The sequence below is a fragment of the Mesoplodon mirus genome (assembly GCF_964341445.2).
Source record: "Mesoplodon mirus genome assembly, chromosome: 16".
In the NCBI taxonomy this organism is placed as follows: Eukaryota; Metazoa; Chordata; class Mammalia; order Artiodactyla; family Ziphiidae; genus Mesoplodon; species Mesoplodon mirus.
The window spans coordinates 74,601,348-74,625,275 of NC_138992.1; the positions used below are offsets into that span (position 1 = coordinate 74,601,348).

The 23,928-nt window shown below is 39.8% G+C and overlaps 1 pseudogene across 1 annotated transcript; it reads right to left on the bottom strand.

The window, feature by feature from the left end:
- Positions 1-16,427: 16,427 nt before the first annotated feature.
- LOC309791917 (signal peptidase complex subunit 2-like) lies at positions 16,428-17,135 on the bottom strand (annotated as a pseudogene). The gene has a single exon. The product of its transcript is annotated as a signal peptidase complex subunit 2-like (transcript).
- Between the last annotated feature and the right edge of the window lie 6,793 nt (positions 17,136-23,928).

A 23,928-nucleotide genomic window follows, 5' to 3' on the forward strand; every position in this document is an offset into this window, starting at 1 on the left:
GAGGGCCAGGCTGTGGGTCTATGTGGCAGTGGGTTGCTGGGTCGCAGCCCTGCAGCAGGGGAGGCTTGGGTTTACCTCACCATTCAAGTGCATTGTTCTGGGTGTGTTAATCAGTGCTGCCCGGGAGCCAATACCATTAATAAACCTCTAGATGCGAGCAAAAAAAAAAAAAGAGAGAAATGAAACCTTGGAATGCAGCCAGAGAACTGGCTGTACTGAAACGTTCCTTGCGACTTCTCTGCTGCTCCAGAGGTGAGGCTAATGTGCGACTGTGGATTCAATAAATAATGGATGCAATAAAGTGAACCGAAATGGGGAACAAAAGATGTGAATATGTGCTGTTCAACCATCTCAAGCTAGGGAAGGTGGACAGAGAGCAGTTGGACATGGGAGCTACCGGAGGTGGCCTGACTTCTCTCTTTCTCTTCTTTTTCTTCTTTATGAGGAAGGCAGAATCAAAAATAGCAACACGCTCAGCAAACAGCATCTACAGCTGCTAAGTAAGAAAGAACAGGCTTCATTCAAATGCACTGCAGACGGGACAGCTGGTCACACTGGTCTTTTCAGCTGTCCTCTGCACACATTTAGCAACACAGGCAGTGGCCCTCTCTCTGAACACAAAAGACACTGGTAGATATCTGGGGTGACTCCAATTCAGTTAAATTTTCCTCGAGGAGAACTTACCAAGTCCTTTCCCATTATGCCCCAATTCAATTCTCTCTAGCTGTCCCAGATTCTTTGTTTTAATATGGAATGTCTCAGCCTTTAAAATAGAAAGAGACGGGGCTATTAAAACATGGAGAAGTCAGAACATTAAAAATTGAGATCTTGGCTGGTTCAGGTTTGTGACTGCACCAAAGAAATGGATGGAGGATGCTTTCCATATTTGCTTGGAGTTAATAGTCTCTCCTTTAAATATGAGCAATGTACTTTCCAAGTTATCCATGGATAATTCTTCACTTTGAAGAGGGACGAGGTCACCACCCAGTTATAATTTGACAAAAGGACTCAGCAAACTGTCATGTAGTGTCCCCGAAGCTGTGTGACACTACACTACAGCACTAGACACTGCAGAGGACACCAGGTGATGTGGCTCATAACACAGGGCAGAATGGATGGAGTACACACACACACACACACACACACACACACACACACACAAATGTGAGGAGGGGTTAGAAGGAGGGAGAGTTTGCAGCAAGGAGAAGGAATCAAGAAGTGATTTGGAGATGGACCTTCAAGAATTAGTAGGATTTTTTTTGAAGTATAGTTGATTTACAATATCATGTTAGTTTCAGATGTACAGTACAGTGATTCAGTTTTGCATATATATATATATATATTCTTCAGATTCTCTTCCTTTGTAGGTTATTACAAAATATTGAGTATAGTTCCCTCTGCTATACAGTAAGTCCTTGTTGGTTATCTATTTTATATATAGTAGTTGTGTATACATTAATCCCAACCTCCTAATTAGCAGAATTTTGACAGACGAAGATTTTATTTTTATTTTTTGGCAGTGAGGGGGAGGGGAGGAGTGAACTTGAGAAACTGTAAAGTCATCTAGTTCAGATATAAAAGAAGAAGCCAAAAAGGGAGGCTGAGCCCTGTATGAAGGGATTTGAATTTCGGTTTGAAGGGTTTGGGGCAGGAGAGTGGTGTGGTTGGAACTGCAGTTTAAGAAGATGTTCAACACATTTAGATATTTCACTGTTTATTATTGTTGCCCAGTAGTAGAAAAGCATCAAGTAAGATAAGTGCTTGGGATTTTGTCATGTTGCTAAGGCTCCTCCCTCTTTTCACTTGGAAAATGTAAGATGATTTCTCAGAATCCGTTAGGAAAAAGATGGCAGTAAATTTCAAATTAAAATCTTTATTCTAGAGCATTATAAATATACAGACAAGAAGAAGAAGCATGGCTCCAAGGGCTGTTCCAGTGTTGATAACTAATATAAGACATTCTGACGAAAGCAGGGCAGGTGACTGTTGTCTTTATCGTCAGAATGGGAGGCTCAAGTTTTTCCTTCGGGTATAAGACCCTGGCCCTGTCCCACCACCTGTGCTCTCCCATGGCCTCCATCGGACCCCCTCATGTTCCCATGCTCCTTCCTTCCTTCCAGAGTTGGTCCATTGGGGTTTTCACATTTCAAAATATATTTAGGTGGGTAAGGAGCCCTTCACTAGCCTTTGTCTCTCTTTCCTCCTTCTTCATAAATCTATTTTGGGAGATATAGTCTGCAAATGTGGTTGTCAAAGTAAACATTTCTTGTTAGAAGAGAAAATCTTGAAGGATTTTGGACCTGACTAGCAATATAAGGTGGGAGGGAGAAAAGAAAACCCTCACGGACCCGAGTGACTATCAGAGAATAGCACAGGAAGTAAGGAGAGATCAGTTCCGGTGCAACTAGAGCAGGTATTAAAAGATGGGAGAGGCTAACCCCGAGGGACAGGGTGAACACTCCCCAACCACCACAGTAGCCTAACTCAACACCAGAGCCTCACACTTTTTATCCAAGCTGCTCCTTTACCTACACTCAAGCAGGCAATTCAGCAGCCAATGCCCTGAGTCTTCAAGCGGGAAAAATGTAACTGGCATAAATATCAAGTATTACAAAGATTTCCTTTATATCAGAAAATGAAGAGAATGATGTGTCTGAGTAACGCTTATTAATTTAATATGACAGACTTATCAAAACACCTTTCCTCCTTCAAAGGGTCTGAATGGTCCTCAGACTGGGGAGTAGCAGAGGTTTAGATAAGTTTTCTTTTCCAGATAGTCTTGTGCACATCAGCATCGTTACCTGTAACTTTAGCATCACCTGTATACACCTTAACTGGATAGCCAGTTATACTGCATCTAGGCCTTTTGCCTCCTGGGAATTAAGATGATTTCAGCACCAGAGTCAGTTCTGGTTTCTCACTGCCTTCCGTCCTTCCTTTCTATAAATAATGGAAGATACTGAGTTGTTTTTTTTTTCTTGAATTTCAAGCTTATCAGTGTTCATAATGAAACTTCTGCCAAGATAATCAATATAAAAATAAGATTTGTTAACACTTAACTGTGAGACACCAGAAAAACAAGTTAAACTCACTCAGTAAACTTGGAAATCTGCCTTCTGAAAGTTGCTCGTTCTTTCTGGGAGGACTGCCCAGTCCCCACCATGGGGAAGAAGAGCTCAAACCTAGTCTTTTGGACTCAGTAGGACCCGCGAATCACCTTTGCCTTGTACTCACCCTCACACGAGGAAAGAGCAGTCTCTCAGCACACGGGGTGAGGGGGAAGCTCTTTCCTCCCACCTGTAGACTCTATACCTCCTTTCTGCCTTTTCAGGAGACACTCTCCTTCCTTTCCAAGCAAGTGGCTTGTGTTTTTATAAAGCTGGGGTCAGTTGTGCCAGAGGAAAGCCATCTCCTGAAGGAGTGATGGAAGATGTTTGTTCTTTTCAGGGGTGTTTTGATTTTTAAAAAATGCCCAGTGAAAGTAATGATTGCTGAAAAACTGTGAATCTTTTATTGTAGAGTCCCAGGCCCTTGGGTATTGGGGTTGAGTGGGGTGGTGAAAAAGTGGGGTTTCCCATTAGCTCATCAGCCATACCACCTAGGTCTACTATAAAGCCCAGCCCTACCAGGAGCCACAAACTGCTGACTCCCAGTCATCTTGCCCAGGGGATTATCTATAGGACTGGGGTGAAGCAAGGGACTGGTGTCATGGACACTTTTCAGTTCAGCTCTGACGCTCACTGGCCCTGTGACCTCAAGATGGCAAGTTTGTGTCTCTCAGCCTAGGTTTCCTAATCTATAAAATGAAGATAATAATCATAATCTTTAAGGTAATGATGACAACACAAATACATACTATTAGTTACACATTCAAATGCGAATGGAAGCTCTAATTCCTGGACCTCTCCCACCACAACCCTTCCCCTCAATTCCACCCCAATACGGATAAAGACCTATGAGGTCACAGTTTGGGATAAAATGTTTAAAAGTCTTGTTTCTACTTGAAACATTGTTTGGTGGCTCTTAGACCTTTTGTATTCCTATTTTAAAAAATTAATAATTCTCTTCGAAGTTTGTAAAGGGGCTTAGCATGCCTGTCATTAGGAAAGGAGAGATTCCCTTATTATGACCCCTGCCCACCTTAGAACAAGAAGGAGCAAAGATGAGGAAAAAGAGCCCAAGGAACAGGCCCCTTCGGTCTGTTCTTAACCTAGTGCAGGATTGTAAGTAGGTGTCCTCTCACGTGCCAGAGAGAAGGATTCTGAGACCTTCTCTGGGTCCTCAGGGACTCGGTGGGTGTCTTGTCGGGATGCAGGCTATGAAATTACCCTCCCTGGCCTAGCTCATACCACGCAGGTTCATGAGGATGAGTCCAGATAGAAACTCGAGGCTAAAGCTGTAGCTATTTAATAATATAAAATACACTTTTGCCTTTAGTGTCTTATTGCATTAATTTTCCCCAGGAGTTTACTGGGCTGTGGCTTTGTCAGCCCACCCCATCAAGGATTTGGGATCCTGCCCAAGCCCCTTTCCCTCAGAATGAACAATCTGGCTTTGCTCTGAAAACCTCGGCTCACCCTGTTCCCAGGAGGCAGGGTCCCTCAGGAGACCCAGGCAACCTCCCGACCCACTGACCTTTATTCAGGAGACGATCGTTTTGGTGAGAAGGCTGGTTCACAGGTGGGACAAAGCAGCCTGTTTAGGGACCTCAGGCTGCAAAAGCAGCTGCAGGCTGGTGGACCATGGGAGCAGTGCATCCCATCTGGTTAGAGGAGGGTCTCCCTGGGGCCACGCAGGCCTGCAAGTCTCGGGTGGGACACGGTGAAGGAAAGCACTTTCCCTCCTCTTCCGCCCTCCCTTCCTCCTTTCCCAGGAAATGCAGATCCACGGGCACAGCCTGGAGAACTTTCTGTTCCAAATGCAGACAGGCAGAAAGATTGGCCTGGACCAGAGGTCTCTCTCAGTTCAGGATTAGGGTATCAGGAGTGCAGAAGCCAAAGAGAAAGGTTAAAGAAGTGTTCTTTAAATATTTATTAAGATGCTAAAGAGGATAAAAAGGTCTTGGGGGAGACCCCAGGGCTAGCATTGCCTGCATTTAAAGTTTTTCAAGTTAGTCAGAAAAACAGTGTTTCTGAAGACTGTCTCCTCACAGAAGGCAGTCTGCCTAGTCGTGGGAATATTTCTGCAGTTAACCTATTTGGGGGAAACGTCTCCCAAATGCACTTAAAATGAACTAATCTACAAAACAGAAACAGACTCACAGACATAGAAAACAAACTTATGTTTACCAAAGGGGATGGGGGTAGGGATGAATTAGGAGTATGGGATTAATAGATACACACTACTATATATAAAATAGATAAACAACAGGGATTTACTGAATAACTCAGGGAACTATATTCAGTATCTTGTAATCACCTATAATGGAAAAGAATAAAAAAAAAAGAATATATACACACCCGAATCACTTTGCAGTACACCTGAAACTAACACAATATTGTGAAATAACTATACTTCAATAAAAAAATTGTAATTAAAAAAGAATACCATAAATTTTACTAAAGAATATGATGGGTAAAATTTACAAAAGAACTTCTCCTGGGGAAAAAATGGAATAGAATAGAATAGAGTAAAATAATAACATAAAATTCACTGATGATCGAATCTTGATAACTGGTATAGACAGAGACTAAAATGCATCTCTCCTTTTCTCTCTTCCCTTTTCTCTGTCTTGTCCTTCCTCCTCTGGGCACTGTCTCTGTGTCCAGATGACAAGGGCAGCAGCTCTGGAAGACGGAACAGGTGGGCTCCTGGGAAGAGCCCCTTTGCTGGGGAAACACTACTATACAAGGTTCTTTGATGCGCATGGGGTGTCGGCTGCTGCAGAGGTCCGTTAGACTCTGGGCTTTGGCACTTTTAACATCTTGCAGAAATGAGGTGGTGGCCGAAATCCACTGCGAGAACTGGACTGATTCCAGTGGGAGCTGATGCAAACTTCAGCTACTGATCCAGAGATCCCCAGATCACCCCAGGCCTCAGAGGGGACCCAGCAGGCAGTGCTGAGCAAAAGGAGAGTCTGAGAGGGGACAAGTTTTGTATGTGTCTTGTAACATTCATTTCTCTACAGTCCTCAGAGGGAGACAAAGAATTAACCAGTATGACTAAAAATTGATCAGATGATGGAAATTTAAACTTATATTGACATTATTCTATGTATGGACAGTGTTAAAGTCCAGCACACATGGCTTAATTTCATCCCCTGGTCTTGGATGACATGGAAAAGCAGAACTGAACCTCCAGGCAGGAGATGGCTTGCTGTTCCGGTTCTTTTCACCACAAAGCATGTTCTTTCTCAGGCTTCACCCTCCATCCTGAACAGAGCAGGATGTTGCTGCGTCACTGGGTGACCCTTCCTGGTCTGGGGGATGATGCCATCTCTCCTTCATGAATAACATAAAACCTTCCCTTTGGGTCCCAAATAGCAGAATGGAGCTCCATGATGGTAATTGGTTTTCTATCCCATTGTTTGAGAATAAAACCTCATCTCCTGCCTTTGTCCTGGGGACTGAGAAGAATCTACAGGGTTTACAATCACTGGAACTTCTGTCGAGTGTCCTGACGACATAATGTTATCTATGAAGGCAGTCACAGGGGTCACTGAAGACAAGTCATGTTTCGGCGTCTAGAGGTGAGTATCTTTAAAAGCCTCATTTCTCTCTTTGCCCATTTTGTAGGTAGCCCATGTAGTGTGGGAGTTAGCCTGGTGAGCTTTCTGGAAATGTCTGACCCTTCATGCGACTGTTTTCCTCACAGATGGGGGAGATGGGGAAGCTTGCTTATTTGCTGAAAGTCCTCCCAAGCTCCCTGCACACCAGATTGTCTGGTGAGCTTTAAGGATCAAACTTATTTATTCACTTCAGAAGCATAAATGAGCTCTCTCCTACGTGTCTCCTTCAGGGGTAGTGTTTTAATAACTAACTCACAGGCAACACAAAGGAAGGAGCATTTACTTAGGTAGCTTGTCCAAGTTCCTTCTCTGTGTGCTGGCTTTAGGCGGGCAGTGTTCTCAGGCCATCTCAGCGTAATGCAAGGGTCTGCCTGTCCGTATTCTATTTCACACTCCCAAAACACGAACTGATAAATATTAGTCTTTATTATTATTCCTCTCAATACTATGAGAAATATTCTTCTCTATCCCCATTTGATAGAAGTGTCAATTGAGATTGGACAACTTCCCCAAGATCACAAGACTGCTACGTGATAGAGATGAAATAGAGATGAAACTGAAAATACAGAGCCAGGTCACCTAAACCCTGCACACGCTGTCGTGCAGCCCCCCAGTAGCTAACTTCCCAAGGATGCACCTGCTGCTCAGTGATGGAGCCGTGATTTGAACTAAGGTCTTTCTGACTCTCCAGCCCCACTCTTTGTGCTTTGCCTCCCCTTCTTTCAAGGTCCGGGGAGAAGATAACAGGCAGCTTTCAGGGTGCTAAGAGGCAGGCACCTATGCAAAGATGGCTAACACTTTCCCCAGGAAGGAGAAGTTAAGATAGTTAGCATTCGTTTCACATTTTACATTAACAGAACACTTTCAAATGTCCAATGTTTTCAATGCTCTCAATAACCCTGAGAAGCAAGAATTCTTATTTCTGTTTCCATCTGAGGAAGCCACAGCCCAGGACTCAGGCCATTTGCCCAAAGTCACTGCATTCAACTCTAATCCACCTCATCTGGCTTCAAACTCTTTAATTGTTCCATCATATAGTTTTCCATAAACATTTTACCCTTTAGGAAGTTGGGTTCTTTCTTTCCTTTGAAATGAATCAGAATCATCATACCTTTTGTGAATGTGAAATTTGCATGATTATAAGCATTTTTGAATGTTAACCTGTGGCCATTTGGGCTTTTCTTGCCAAAGCCGAACTTCAAAGCTGGGTTACCTCATTTCACCCAACATTATATACAAGTGGATATGTACAGATGTATAAGATGCAGTATCTGTGTAATAATGTTTAGTTTCCTTCCCCCTTATCCAAAGTCTCCTTTTGCTAGGAGACTATGCTTCTCACACTGTTTCACAGATGGACAAAGAAATCCACTTGGGTCTGTGCTTCCCACCTCAGGGATGCACAGCAGTGAGGGTTCATTCTATTACACTTCTGGATTTTTCTGGCGTAAGCAGGAGTGGAATCCCATGAGGAGACTTGCTTCCTTGCCTGGGCAATGATTTTCCCACCTGCATAAAGCCTGCCATTTCTCCAGAGATCTGTGCTGGATACTTTTCCTTCAACAATTCCTGCTTACTTAAAGGATACATTTGATATGCTTCTATACAAGGTAATGTGATGCAGTGTTCCCAGTTCAACAGCCTCCAGGACAAAAATCACAAGAATAACAAAAACAAAAGCTTCCAGGATGGTGATCAAGCCATTGGAAAAAGAACTGAGAAAATGTTATTAATTCAAAGGCAAAGGAAAAATGAAATGCATTCCTAGAGAGAATGAAAAGTAGACTACCTCCTGTCGTTTTCAGGATGTGTTTCTGATTAGAGAGAACGTTTCTGTGTCTCTACTACTTCTGAAGATGAAATTTTTAAGGTGAAGTCAGTTCCCCAAGTTAGGAAAATGGCTAGAAATCAGTGTCTCCTGACACTTAAATATTGTTAAGTGATAAGAAAACAAAAACAAAAGCAAAAACAGGCTATTGCTCTAACTATATCTCAGGAATCTACTTCTAAAAGATGGTATCATCTTTTTATTTTAAAGTAACACACACAAATGGAAGTTAAAACAATTTTCACAAAGAAGTAGCATGAGTTTCAAATTTTTAGTACAATTTTAATGATTGTAATATAGTAGCAGTTACAAATTACATGTTTTATTTCAGAGATCTATAAGATGGCTTCATACACACTTTCAGTATATGTCTATGAATATATGTATATTATATTAGAGCCTGTAAATATATAGACAACTTTTTTCTCTCAGTAAAATATGTTTTGATTCTTGAAGCTTTAGAGGATAAATCATTTACGAGGAGATAAATTCTGAGAGATCAATGTCAGTTAAAAGTTTGCAAAACCGTTCAATAAGTCCATAAAGCATGGACATTTTACATATTAATTCAGTTATTGAGTATTTATTGAACCTAAACTCTGCACCACATACTATATTTGGTGCTGAGGATACAGAGATAGTATTAATAGATTGAACCCTACTTGCTGTTTTTGTAAGTTAAAAACAGTTAATGGCAATTTAGATAGCAATTTAACATGATTTAACTTAACTTAAGTAAAACATAATCCTTGTCCTCATGGGGCGCAGTCTGGTAAGGAAAACAGCCTTATAAACAGGTGCACGTGCAGAGTGAATAATTAGAGTGGATTTTTAATGGTAGGCTCTGTATTTTTAAAAGTAGGAGCTGAATGGGTCGTCCTGCAACAGGTGGGTGAGGTTGCAATAGATCAGAACATTGAATAAGGGATGGAGGGGCGGAGACAGGAAAGGCAATGTATCATTTTTTAAAGGTTGGCTGTGAAGCTGAGAGCATCAGCTGTCTCTGGGGATGGTTGTGGTTCAGGATGTATTTGTTGCTTTGTTTTTCTTTTAAAGTGAGAGAGGAAGTTTCTGTGCTGAGCGAGAGGGAGTCCAGGAGGAAGGTTGCGGAGAGTGAGCCTGAAGAGGTGTGATGGGACAGTCTCTGGCGCTGAGAGATTAACTGTGTTGTGCGGCTCTGTGTGCCCTGCACGTGACCTAGCAAGTGGGAGGCACACAATCAAAGGTTTCTTGAACTGAAGGAAAAACAACGCTAGATTTTTCTATCTAATTTTGATGGTATCTTGTTCGTCCCTAGGGAAAATAGCTCATGAGAGTCAATTCTGGGGGAAAATCTTGAAATCTTATTTCTAAATGCTTAGGTAACTCATGTTATGAGGAAAGAAAAAAGGAAAGAATAGGAAACCGATATTTTAGAAAGACTTTGAACAGAGCCCAGAGCACAGTAACAGAACAGTTTGGGGTAGAAGCAGGAGAGAGAGCGGACTTACATGCAGAAAGAACAAGCCTTGCCTAAGAAGGATTCATGGGTGAAGACCTGGGTGAGAAAGAGGTATTAAAGCTGAAAAATACCATAAAAATGAGAGAGGCTCTTTGCAGCTCAGAGCATAATATTCTAGAAAAGGCAGTAAGAAAACTCTTAGTCCCTGATGCTTGAAAGAATGTCGCTATTAATTACTGGGTGGAATACAAAGGTCGTCCCTTTGTCTGACAGAAAGCTGATCCATGAGATGTGTGAATGGAGATGGAGTCATGGTTCCAGTGTGCTGTGCTCTGCGAAGAAGGCGAAATGTAGAAGGAGGTTCGTAGCTGGGGTGAGTGGTAGGATCAAATTAATAGGAGAGAGAGAGACAAATTAATAGGAGGCAGAGACAGAGACAGAGAGAAAGGGATCGGAGTGGTTCAAGGATCCGAATACATGAGAACATTCTGAATGTGTCTTTACTTAATCTGTGATTGGTTTCCAGATATCTCAGGCCACTTGAACTCCTATTTCAGAGCCTGTCCCCCAAGGAGCGCTCCCTTTAAAGGACAAAGCTTGCACTTTGTCCCCTTTTGCAAAGAACGACCAGCACTGCTCTGCCTGTAGAGGTCGGGGACCCAGCGTGGCTCTGTTCCAAGTCCAGTCTCCAACCTGACCCCTTTCTTCAGCATCCTGTCTGTGAAGACATCGCCATGGACCTCAACCTGAAAACCACTCTGTAATTTATGTAGTCTTTTAAAAATGGTCTATGGTTTTGGAAATTCTATTTACTAGGTGTCCAAGTAAGCCTCCTAATCCCAGTTTTCTTTCTAACTTTTTATTTTATATTGGACTATAGTTGACTAACAATGTTGTTTTAGTTTCAGGTGTACAGCAAAGTGATTCCATCATACATTTACAGGTATCATTTTTCAAATTAATTTTCCCATTTAGGTTGTTACATAATACTTAGCAGAGCTCCCTGTGCTGTACAATAAGTCCTTGTTGGTTATCCATTTTATTTATTTATTTATTTATTTTTAAATATAAGATTTATTTTTCCCAGGAGAATTACAGAGAATGAAAACTGGGGATTTGTGTATCCTGTTCTTTAGGGCCAACTCAAACTCTCACTTCTTCTATGCAGACTTAATATTTTTGAATTATTATAGAGAATAAAGAATTTTAAACATACACAAAATTAGAACAGTATAATAAACTCCCATAATGTACACATCTTCCAGATTCAACAGTTATTTTAGGAGCACACTGTAATTTTACTCAGTATTTCATACCTTTTCCATGGTGTTTTGGAAGCAAATTCCAAATATTATATTATATTACATGTAAATATTACAGGATGTGTCCCTAAGAACTAGTATGTGTGTCTAGAAACAAATTTCCACAGGAATAGTTTATAATTTTATAATCTATCCCAAGATCATATTATTATCACATTTTAAAGTTTTAGATATTTGACCATATATAACTCATTTTTATGTTAGGTATAAGAAAGGGACTCAGTATAGATTTTTTAAATAGAAAATTGTGTCATCTGCAAATTAAGTTTTATCTTTTCCTTTTAAATATTCACATCTCTTATTTCCTCTCCATGTCTTATAGCATTGGCTGGGTTTTTCAAAACAATGCTGAGTAATTCTGGGAGACGCAGGAGGGAAGGGATGTGGGAACAGATGTATATGTATGACTGATTCACTTTGTTATAAAGCAGAAACTAATAAATAAATAAATAAATAAATAAATAAATATATATATATATATATATATATAAAGAATCACCAGAATTACTCAGCATTGGTTATCCATTTTAAATATAGCCGTGTGATGTACATATATACAATGGAATATTACTCAGCCATTAAAAAGAATGAAATAATGCCATTTGAAGCAACATGGATGGACCTAGAGATTATCATACTGAGCGAAGTAAGTCAGACAGAGAAAGACAAATATCATATGAAATCACTTATATGCAGAATCTTAAAAAAAAGGATACTAATGAACTTATTTACAAAACAGAAACAGACTCACAGACTTAGAGAACGAACTTCTGGTTACCGGGGGGAAGGGTGGGAGGAAGGCGTAGTTAGGGAGTTGGGAATGACATGTACACACTGCCAATCCCAGTTTTTTCCATCCCCCCCACACACACCTCCTTTCTGCTGGCTCCCAGGAGACTTGCACTAGAGGTAAGTGTGCCGCATCACCAATAAGTGTGCACAGGGCTCTGGGTGGTGCCAGGTGTGTGTCTGAATTACATGTTTGTTACCACTTCATGGGGGGCCCCATGGTGCTGCACCCACTCCCACTCTGCCTCCAGGGTTCCCTTAGCTGGTCACCAACTGGAGGACAACTCGCTTTACTAGAAGTTGAAGACCCCAGAATGGTAACTCCTTGTCTCCATGCCCCCGAGGTCAAAGAGAGAGAGAGAGCTGATCTGGGAAATCTGAGTTATTCCTAAGGTAGACACGGACCTCCTCTCAGCTGGGGTCTGGTCCAGATCCTGATAATGGCCATGACCAGCCAAGGGAGTTTAGCAGAGCAACTTCACCTTTCTGAGTCTCAATTCCACCAAATGTACAAAGGAGACAATAATCCCTATGGATAGCTTTGGCCTTTTAGCCATGTTACAGGTAAAATTCCCAACACTGTTACTAGCTCAGGGAAACCACTCAATAAACGATAAATAATTATTAATATTATTTTTGATGTGGCCTATATTTTCTCAATTTTTCTAGAATGTCAATGTTCCCAAAAGACCATCTCGGTGTATGATGAAATGGCTTATGACATGCAATACCTCAGAGTTAGTGTAACATGTAGACCAGAGTTGCCTGCTGAAGAACACACCGAGGGCGGGTTGATGCTTCAAGCACCAATACCTCTCTGTCATGACGTTCTACTTAAACAATCAATAGACAAATCGGAAGACCTTAATGATTTAGCATATTATTAGCATAATGCAGTGTCTGCTTGAAAGGAGACTTTGAACTGCTGTTGGAAATTTGAAGCAAGTGATTTTTTTTAAAGGCCACTTGGCTTTTTTGGCAACTCTCCACTGACAGCATGTTACTTCTGCTTTCTTTGTCAAGCTCAGAAAAACAGGAAGCACAAAATCAATTTGGACTGGGAGTGGGGCGGGGAGAGAGGGGACAGAGATGCGGGCTGTTTCTAGCAGTAGAGTCTGATCCACCTTATGCCACAGGAGATCACTTTGAACTTTGCCTGGATCCCTGCTGGGCTGCCGCTTTGAGCTTGCTGGACACACAGAGAAATTCTTCTGTTCCTTTGGGGTTTCTGGCTCTCTCCCTAGGACCTGTTTTTTTTTTTTTTCTTTTTTTTTAATGCCTGTGGGGTGTACAGGACAGTGGAGTATGTGAGGATCAGAAAGACTGAGGCAAGGTCCAGCTATGCAGTGAATTAGCTATGTGACCTTGATAAAGTAAATCCTCTGGCCTCTGTTCTCTGTTTCTTCACCTATGTGAGTGATACACAAGGAAGAAGAGTCTCACATGCAAATTCCCAGCAGGAGATGTATCCTGGGAAAATGGAGGTGACTCAGAGAGCCTGGTTTGGGCTGTGGCTGATGGGATATCTTGTGCTCAGACAAAAGACATTCGAACTCCGATAAAAAATAGTCATGTTCCAAGACTGAACACTTGCTGGCCGTCATTTCAAGCCCTCTGGGCTGGGTGATGTATAAGGTCTTCTTCAGGTTTATGATTTGGGCTGCACCCTCCACCGGCACTAGAAAGTAGCACCAAAGGATATTGAAGAATGTGAAACAGAGCGACTTGCCAAATACCATTTAGCTATGCATCATAAGAAAAGCTTGAAGTGTGTAAAAAATAAGCTTCCTTTAGTTGTACTAATCCTAAAACAAAAACTAAATTAATTTCAGTTCAATTACTATTAAATCTGGGATTAATGCATGGCTTTTCAGAAATTTTTAAACATAAAATAATGGAGTGCTTTGAGAAAAATGTCTATTAGATGGTATTAGCTCCAGAATCATTTATCATCTTCTGAGCAGCTAGAGATATACCAGACAGAGCTTCCCTTAATGGCCATTCAGCAGGGACTCAATCCATCTGTCTCCATTAAAAGAAAGAGGAAGTGTTTTATTTATAGTAGACCAAAAGTATCCATTGTTGCTTTCTTCTGAATTTTAAAATGATGAAGAAACAGAGGTTCCCAAACTCTTCAGCACAAGTAGGACTTTATTGATCATTCCTAAGTCAAGGGTATCAGAACCTAGAAGGCAGTGATCTAAATTACCACCTGATGGGACCAGCTTCTCAGTAAAAAGATCACATGAACTTAAAGGGCTCCTTGATTCTGTGGGGTGTCAAATATACAGCGACTTCCTTAGAACATCAGAGCCAGCTTAGGATTTTTTTTAAAAAGCATTTTGTTTTGAAATATTTATAGATTTGTAAGAAATTGCAAAGCTAGCACAGAGAGGACCTGGGTACCTTCACTCAGTGCCCCCCACCACCGGTTACCTCTTGCGTAGAGTATGGTATCAAAACTAGGAAGCTGACATTGGTGTGAAGTGTGGGTATGACCCTGTGCTGTTATTGCATGTGCAGACTCATGTCATCACCACCACAATCAAGATAGGCAACTAATCTATCCACAAAGTTCTCCCGTGTGACACCCTCTGTAGTCACACTCATTTCCCTCCTCCCCAGCATCCCAAGCCCCAGCATTAATTTGTTCTCCAACTCCAGAGTTTTGTCATTGTGAGAACGTTATACAAATGGAATCATACAGGAAATGACACAGTGGCTTTTTTATACTGGATTTTACTCACTTGGCATAATGTCCTTGAGATGTCTCCAAGTTGTTCCATTTCTTTTTATTTGTGTGCATTCTTTTGTATTGCAGGTTGGTATTCCATGGAACGGGTTTGTTTAACTCTTCACCTAGTTTAGGACATTTTTGTTGTTTCCAGTTTGGAGCTATTTCAAATAAAGCTGCTATGAACAAGAATATATGGAGTTTTGGGCTTCCCTGATGGCGCAGTGGTTGAGAGTCCACCTGCCGATGCAGGGGACATGGGTTCATGCCCCGGTCCGGGAAGATCCCACATGCAGTGGAGTGGCTGGGCCCATGAGCCATGGCCGCTGAGCCTGCACGTCCAGAGCCTGTGCTCCGCAATGGGAGAGGCCACAACAGTGAGAGGCCCGTGTACCGCAAAAAAAAAAAAAAAAAAAAAGAATATATGGGTTTTTGTGTGGACATAGTTTTAATTTCTCATAAATAAATATCCAGAAGGGCAATTGCTGGGTCATATGGGAAGTGCATGTCTAGTTTTGTCTTTTTTTTTTGGCAAACTGTCAAACTGATTTCCAACACGACTGGACCATTTTACATTCCTACCAGCAATGTAAGAGAGATCCAGTTTCTCTGTGTCCTCACCAGAATTTGGTATTGTCACTGTTTTTTAATTTTAATTATTCTAACAACTGTGCAGCGATATTTCATTGTAGTCTTAATGGCTAGTGATGTTGAACACCTTTTATGTCCTTACTTGCTCTCCATATATATCGTCTTCAATAAAATGTCTCTTCATGGGATTTGCATTTTTTATTTGGATTTTTTGTTTGTTTTTTACTGTTGAGTTTGAGAGTTCTCTATAGAGTCTAGATATTAGTCCTTTAACAGATATACGGTTTGCAAGTATCTTTTCAGTCTGTAGCTTATCTTTTCATTGTCTTTTTTTTCACATCTTTCGTTTTATTGAAAAAAATTTTAGAAAATGGCAGTTAATAAAGGGCACAAACAAATCAACAGGGATATACTAGTGGAAAACATAGACAAGATAAAACTAAAAACGCCATTGGCTTCTTTAATTGGTTAAGAGCACAAAATGTAGCAGGCAGAAAGTCTCTTTTAAACAAATTAAAAAGCTATGGTTTTGTCCCCCAATTCTCCCCCAAGTCAGATATATACACACCCACAAAAATGGTGTGTGAAGGAAAACTGTCATACACAGGAAGTTGTATCCTGAATTAAGGGAAACAGCTGTTGAAATGGGAATTAACACAATAAGTCAACAACAGGTTAACAGTTTTAAAAACTGAGTCTTCAAATGCTGCATGGCACAAAGCTATACTATATAAAGTACTGCTAGATATGGAGGAGAAAGTCTGTACAGCTTTTAGCAAAAATGCTTTTCCAGAAAAGCAAATCAAAACAATGAAATCAGCAGACCAAAGAGGCTATAGCTAGATATCAGAGCTACAACTTATCATAACTGAGCTAGAAAATTGTATTTATCCAGAATGGACTAAAATTTCAAGACAAAATGGACATTTTTTACATTTCTTAATTTATCCATATTAAGTTCTCTGTTTCTTTCTCCCTTACCCTTTAATTCAGCATGATCCAGCCAAAATATGGCTGCTTTTAGAAGTAGCTATTTTATTTTGCTTACAGTGGCATGACTGTCATGAAGCCTGGATATTTCAGGTTCATATGCATCCATGACCAGTGTCCCACTGTGGTCAAAAAACTTAGCAATGGACTTGGTGAACTTGACTTCCCGTTGCTGCTTTGTCCTTCCACTGATGAAGGTCAGCTTCAGAGTGTATTTGTCATTGAACCTTTTGAGACTGGACAACAGTTGCCAAATGTCATCAGGATCCATCCCTGTGGAATCTTTCCTTTGGGCCACGAGAAAGATGCTCTTCTCCTTATATGAGGTATAAATGGTCAGGATCCCCATCATCACAAAATAGGATATAATGCACAAAGCCAAAACAGGTTTGGACTCTGGAGAGGGGTGCATATAATCCCAAATCAAAGCCACTATGGCAAAGAAACAGGAGATGGTACAGATGGTGAGGCGACGGTCAATGAGACCAAAACTCTCCACATATCTGTACTTTTCCAGAAGTACCTTTTTGGCAGAATCATCCAAAGAATTTTTCACAGCTGATCCATCCCATTTGTCAATTTTTACAGGCTTATCATCAATCTTCCACTCATCCAGCAAGCTGCTGCGGCTACTGCCTGTCCCACAGCTGGCCACCGCCAGCCCTACTACAGCCACCACCGGTTCTCCCGCCCTGAGCAGCTGTCACTGCCATCTTGCTTGCTTCTGCGTCTCCCTCCCCTCCTACTTGTCCCCTTTTCATCGTCTTAACAGGGTCTTCTGCAAAGCAAAAATGTTAAACTTTGATTTACCTTTTTTTTTCTTTTATGGATCAGGTTTTTCACATGTGAGAACTCTTAGCGCAACTCTAGATCATGAAGTTTCTCCTTACGGGTGTCTAATTGCTCCAATGCCATTGGTTGAAAAGGCTTTCCTTCCTTCACTGCATCACTTTTGCACCCTTACTAGAAATCAGTTGGGTGTCTTTGTGTGGGGCCATTACTTCATCCTCTAATCTCTTCCACTGACTCTAGTGTTTATCCTTCGCCGAAACTATTCAGTCTTGATTACTGTAACTACATAGTAAGTCTTAAAACTGGGTAGGCTGATTCTTCCCACCTTCTTCTTTTTCAAAATTGTTTTAACTACTATAGTTCCTTTGCCTTTCCATATATTATTTTGGAATAATATTTTCTATATCTACAAAAAAATCTTGCTCTGAATTTGATAGGAATTGCACTAAACCAGTATATCAGTTTAGGGAGAATTGATTTCTTTATTATGTAGAGTCTTCCAGTGTATGAACAGATATTTCTCCCCATTTATTTATATCTTCTTTGGTTTTTTTTCATCAGTGCTTTGTAGTTTTCAGCAAGTAAGTCTTATACATGTTTTGTTAGGTTTACACATATCTATGTTCCCACTGTTTTGGGAGGTATTGCAAATGGTATTATATTTTTAATTTCAGCCTGCACATGTTCATTGCTAGCATATAGAATATAATTGTTTTTCGTCTGTTGATCTTGTATCCTGTGACCTTGCTGAATTCAATTATTAGTTCTAAATTTTTTTTTGTAGATTCCTTGGGGTTTTCTGCATATAAAATCATGCCATCCATGAATAAGGAGGGGTTTACCCACTTCCTTTCCAATTTGTACATCTATATTTCTTTTTCTTGCCTTATGAAGTGATTAGAACTTCTAATATTACATTTTATAACAGTGATGAGAACGGTCATCCTTGCTTTTTCCTGACCTTAGGAAGAAAGCATTCAAACTTTTGCCATTAAATATCATGTTAGTTGCAGGTTTTTTGTAGCTGTTCTTTGTCAAGCTGAAGAACTTACCATCTGTTCCTAGTTTTCTGAGATTTCAATCATGAATTAGTGTTGAATATTGTCAAATGATTTCCCTGCATCAATTGATAGGATTACATGATTTTTGTGTTAATATTGGTGGACTGCCTTATTGTCTTCTAAATATTGAATCAGCCTAGCATTCCTGGAATAAATCTCATTTGACCAAGATATAAAATTCTTTCTATATATTGCTGAATTATATTTACTAATGTTTTATTAGGGATTTTTTGTCTATATTCATGAGTGTTATTGGTCTATAATGATTTTTGTTTTGTTTTGTTTTGTACTGTCTTTGATTTTGGTATCAGGATAACACTAGCTTCATAAAATGAATTTGCAACTGTTTCCTCTTTTATTTTCTAGAAGATATTGTGTAGCATTGGAGCTAATTTTCCTTTAAATCTTTCATAGACTTCTCTAGTGAAAACATCTGGTCTGGAGATATCTTTTTTGGAAGGATTTTAATTACAAATACAATTTCCTTAATAGTGGCAGAACTATTCAAATTCTCTAGTTCACTTTGGGTAAGTTGTAGTTGTTCATGCTTTGGAGGAATAGGTCCATTTCATCTAAGTTGTCAAATTTGTGTATGTATGGTTGTGTACACTGTTTTCTTATTACATTTTTGAAATAGGGTCTGTAGTGATACTCTGTGCTTCACTCCTGGCATTATTAATTTGTGTCTTCTGTCTTTTTGTTCTTTATCACTCTTACTTGATTAGTTTATTGACTTCTCAAATAAACAGGTTTTTGTTTCATTGATTTTCTATATTTATTTTTCTATTTTCAACTTCCTCGATTTGTGCTTTTTATTATTTCTTTCCTTCTGCTTGCTTGGGTTCATTTTGATTTTCTGTTTCTAGATTCTTTAGGTAAAAGCTTAGATGATTGATTTAGGACATTTCCTCATTTTTAAAAAATTTATTTATTTATTTATTTATTTATTTATTTATTTATTTAATAACAAATTTAATGCTATCAAGTGCCCTCTCAGTAACTATTTTACCTGTGTTCCACAAAGTTTGCTGCTATTCTGTTTTTATTTTTGTTCACTTAAATGTAATTTTAGTTTACCCCTCAGACTTCCTGGTTGACTCATGGCTGAGATAGAAGTGTGTTGCTTGGATTCTAAAAGTTTGAAGATTTTCCTCCTACTTTCTGCTTTTGATTTCTAGTTTGATTCCATCACGGTCAGATATCACCCTGTCCATGGGATTGGGCATCTTATTACAGCCCAGAGAATGTCTCCTCTGGGACACACCAGTGGTGGGGAAGCAGCCTCATTTCATTCTATGGGGTTTGGCCAGAGGAGAGTGGTTATTGCCTAAAAGATTTTCTGTCTTTCTAGACTTCTCCTTTTTTGGTCATTTGGCTAGAGAGAGAGCAGGACTTTTATTGGGACTTAGTTTGTTGTTGTTGTCTGCGCCCATTGGCATTTCCAGGCTGTAACGTCTCCAGCATTTTGTCTGGGGCACATGAGGCAAAAAGAAAAGCCAAGAGGTTCCACCTCCACATTGTTCTTTGGATCCTGATGGTCCCAGTCAGCCTGATTTCTTCTCTCACCTTTCAGAGTCTTCTTATATTTGTTATACATGTTATGTCCAGGGTTTGCAGTTGTATTTAGTGGCAGGAATATAGAAATGTATTTCTACTCCATCTATCTGGAAGCAGACATCCCCTCAAACCAGAGGTATTTAGCCAAAATTTTTCACATTCCTCAACTGATTCTTCTTGAACCTTTAGACATATTTTCCATGAGCTTTCTGACCAAATTATATCAGGATATAATAAGTGTAAGAGAAAATTGTTTTCATTATGAAAACTGTGATAACCAAAAAAAAAAAAATTCAGGAGAAGGAAATATATTTACTTTGTTTCAATCAAGCATTTCTATAGGCAGCAGAACCCCCAATGGAAAGTGTCCTTTCCATTGCTTATATTGTTCCTACTTTAAATCAGAAAGACAGGCATGTAGGAGAAATGAGCTGTTTTAGAAAATTTATGTTTCTTTTGGGGGTCAAACTTATACCAGACAGTAACTTAAAGACCCAAAAGAAATTGCTCTAATAAATAAAAATGTGTATTTTGACTGGATAATATAGTCTAAATATATCGCCATTTTTGAGTAGCATAAGGAAAATGTAAAGAGACTTTCCTGCAAAGGACAGTTCTCATATAACAACAGCTAACATGTGACCAGATTGAAACTGCCTGGCACAATATCCGTGACAGTGGTATAAGTCTCACTTGATAGCTAGTATTGGTGTCTCAGTGGCAAGGCATCTACATTTCTGCTTTCCTGGATTTCTAATTGAAAAGGAGATTGAAATCCAAATGAATGTTTAGGCAAAACCGTATCTACGTGATAATAAGCATATGTATTCATTTGTGGTTAAGCAGTGGAGTATCATTTAGATTAAGATTAAACTGAGAAGTCTACAATGTGATTTTTTACTTAACTTTTCCCTCCTAGACACTGCTCTGCACAACTAGCTGCTTCTAGAACAAATACTTTGAAAAGCTTTAAAACTAGATACTCACAATTTTTCATTTTTAATTATTCATGCTTCTTTTACATAATTATTGTTCCCACTGGTTTGGATGTATCTGAATTAATCAGATACTTCTAATACCAAACTAATTACTTAAATCATAACAAGATACAGTTGTATACAATAAAAGACAACTTTTTCTTCTATGGTTTGGTGGCAAAGTCAGTAAAAGCCCTTTTTTGTTCTGGTAGGTCACAAAATAATTCAGACCAAATTTGTGGTATCTGCCCTCCTTAAGAATTACTTGTTAAACTTATTCAAGATTTTTAATAGCACATTGACTATAAGCAGATGACAATGATTCACTTCCTTTCAAAAAAGTAATAAAATTAAGGCTAGATAATTAAAAATTAGACAATAATGCACATACTAACAAACACTAGCAGACCACCTTATCACCTGTGGAAATAACACAGAGTAAGTATCGAAATATTTTCTTTTGTTTTCTTATAAATAAATCATAAGGTCTGTAAGAGGTAAAGCATTTTGCTGTTTGCAACTAGATCACCCTGGGACCTTTTGAGAGCAGTATGAAATGGATCTAATAAATTCCTAGACTTCAACTTCCAGTTGCATTTCCTAATTAAACAAGATGAGATGCAAGCATGGTCTGTTGTGTGGATGCTGCTGGGTCTTGTGATGAGTTTTACGTGCGTGCATCATCCAACTGAGCCTCACGTTCCCTCTCAGTGACCGTAGCTCTGAGAATCTAAGTCTTGTTATTGTTGGAGTGTACGTATTATTATCTTTTTTTCACATTCTTACAATAAGTAAACTCCAGAATTGGAAATAAAGTCAAGTTCTGCTGATTCCAGCTCTGCCTGTTATGCTGAGTCTATGTTGGCCATAAACTGGAAACAGTTACTATTATGCTCTCTGACAGCAAAAGCAACAAAGATGCTCGGCTATGTCACTCCTCTCCCAAAACTGTTTTAGAACATTATTAACACATTGGTAATTATTATAAGAGTACTTTTATTTTAATAAAAGGAAAAACAAACCACCTGTGGTTTTTAGTGTGGTTGGTGAGTAGTCTGTTCTGCTCCTGAGCAGGTCTGAGCCACAGGTAGCAGTTCCCTTGCATTCGTGGGTGTCTCCCTCACAGCACCTTTTTCAAATGCCAAAGCCCTGCCTGCTTTCTACATCCAATGTTTGCAAAAGAACAGAGACAACTGCTTCCACCCAGAACCCATCTACCTGCAGGAGGTTCCAGCACGGTTAGCAAGGATGGAGTCCTCATCTGTACCCTGGGAGAAGCACAACAAAATTTTCATTCTAAGAAAAAGAGCTGACTTTGTGTGAAGCTGAGTCATAAGCTCCAACCCCCTCTCTTTGTGAAATAAACTTGAGAGCTTGTAGGCCTTTCCAAGAGGGGCATCCTTGACCAACTCTGCCCAGAGTGGGAGCTGCTATGATGCAAGGTTCTAAACTCCAGGACCTCTCATCAGAAAGGAAGAGGTGCTTTCAAAATCGAGAAAACCACAACTCAATACATTAGTTGTTTTCACTTCCGGAGTGTACGGGCAGATGACATGCCACCTAAAATGAAGACACAAACACCCTTAGCATGAAGTTCTTCCAAACAAAATTTCAATCTAAACTGTTCACTGGTTCAGAGGAACCAGAACAAATTACTGACAGGAGAAAAGAGGGAGAGAAAAATGAACAGATGTGTATTGAATGTCACTGTACATATTTTTATCATTTAATCCTCCTAACATTCCTGTGAGGTTGATATTCTTTTCTCCATTTTGCCACTGGGCATAAAGAGATTCAGAGAAGTTAAATAATTTTCCCACATTTCCACATGTGATAAGTGACACATAAAACAGAAAAACAACACTAAGGGCTGCTAATTATTAAACATCTATTACTATGCTAGACACTGTACTTTTACTGCTTACATAACCCTGTAAGTTATATTTTTCACTGGACAGGTAAGTAAGTTAAGCCTCATGGCGGTTAAGAGACTTACCCAGTGTCCCATGGCTACCAAGTCAGGACTCTAAGAGATGCTCTGCCTGGCCCCAACTCATTATTATCCCACCAGGTCCCACTGCTTTCTGTCTGTGTGACTTCAAGTCACACGACTGTCATAACAGCACAGCGCCTCCCAACAGCAAAATATCAAATGCAGAAATTTTGAGCTCTGTGAACCAGCTCCATTTGAAAGCCACACATCATCTATTAAAAAAGAACTTGAACAGTTTGCTAGTTAAAATATAAGGGGGAGAAATGGGAGTCTGGGTAAGACATGTACCATTCTGGAAAGAGGATGGAGATGCAGGTTTGGAGCAGCTTAGCCTGAGCTCCGGTTTAGCCTAGTCTTGACAGGCCAATTTTTTTCATCTACAAAATTATAAAAGTTGATTTAGTAATAAAACTAAGACCTCCCAAATTTTTAAAGGCTATTTATGATAACTAGTGAAGCAGTCACTGTTGTGCCCATTTATTATTGATTTCACTCTACAATATAAAGTGTGTAACAACCCTAGCATTCTGTAATAAATTGACCACTCTCTTGAGAAAAAAAAAAAAAGCGGAGACTTCTTCTAAACTTTAGAGCACCTTGCAAAAAATCACGTTGAAAAAATTTTTTAAAGTGTGTCATTATCCGTGAAACCAAATGAAGAACATACGCCTAATGGCTAATGAAAAGGAAAGCTAGGACGATTAACTACGTTCTGAAGGCATCAGGCAGGAAGCTCAAAGATACTGTGTCAATTTGAAGCATTTTTACTTGGATGATTTGACACTTCATTTAAAGAATTTCAAAATAAGTTGGGTCAGTGAGAAGCTTCTATCCCAAGGGGCTTGTCTGTGGTTGCCCAGATGTTGCTGTCCCCTGAGCCAAGGTGTCTCTTCATATTAATTTAAAACACCCAAATGGAGAACATTTTAAAAAGTAACAGAAAAAATGTAGCAAATTAGTTAACCAGTACAATCAAATGTTCCTCTGGGGAATAAAAAGAAGATTATAGGCAGGTGCTGGGACTAAGTAGACCAGTGAGAGATTAAACAACATACAGAGAGAGTAGTAAGATGCCAAGGAGTGATGGGGAGGGGGTCCTAGGAGCAGTAGTTTGGAGTGAGAGATA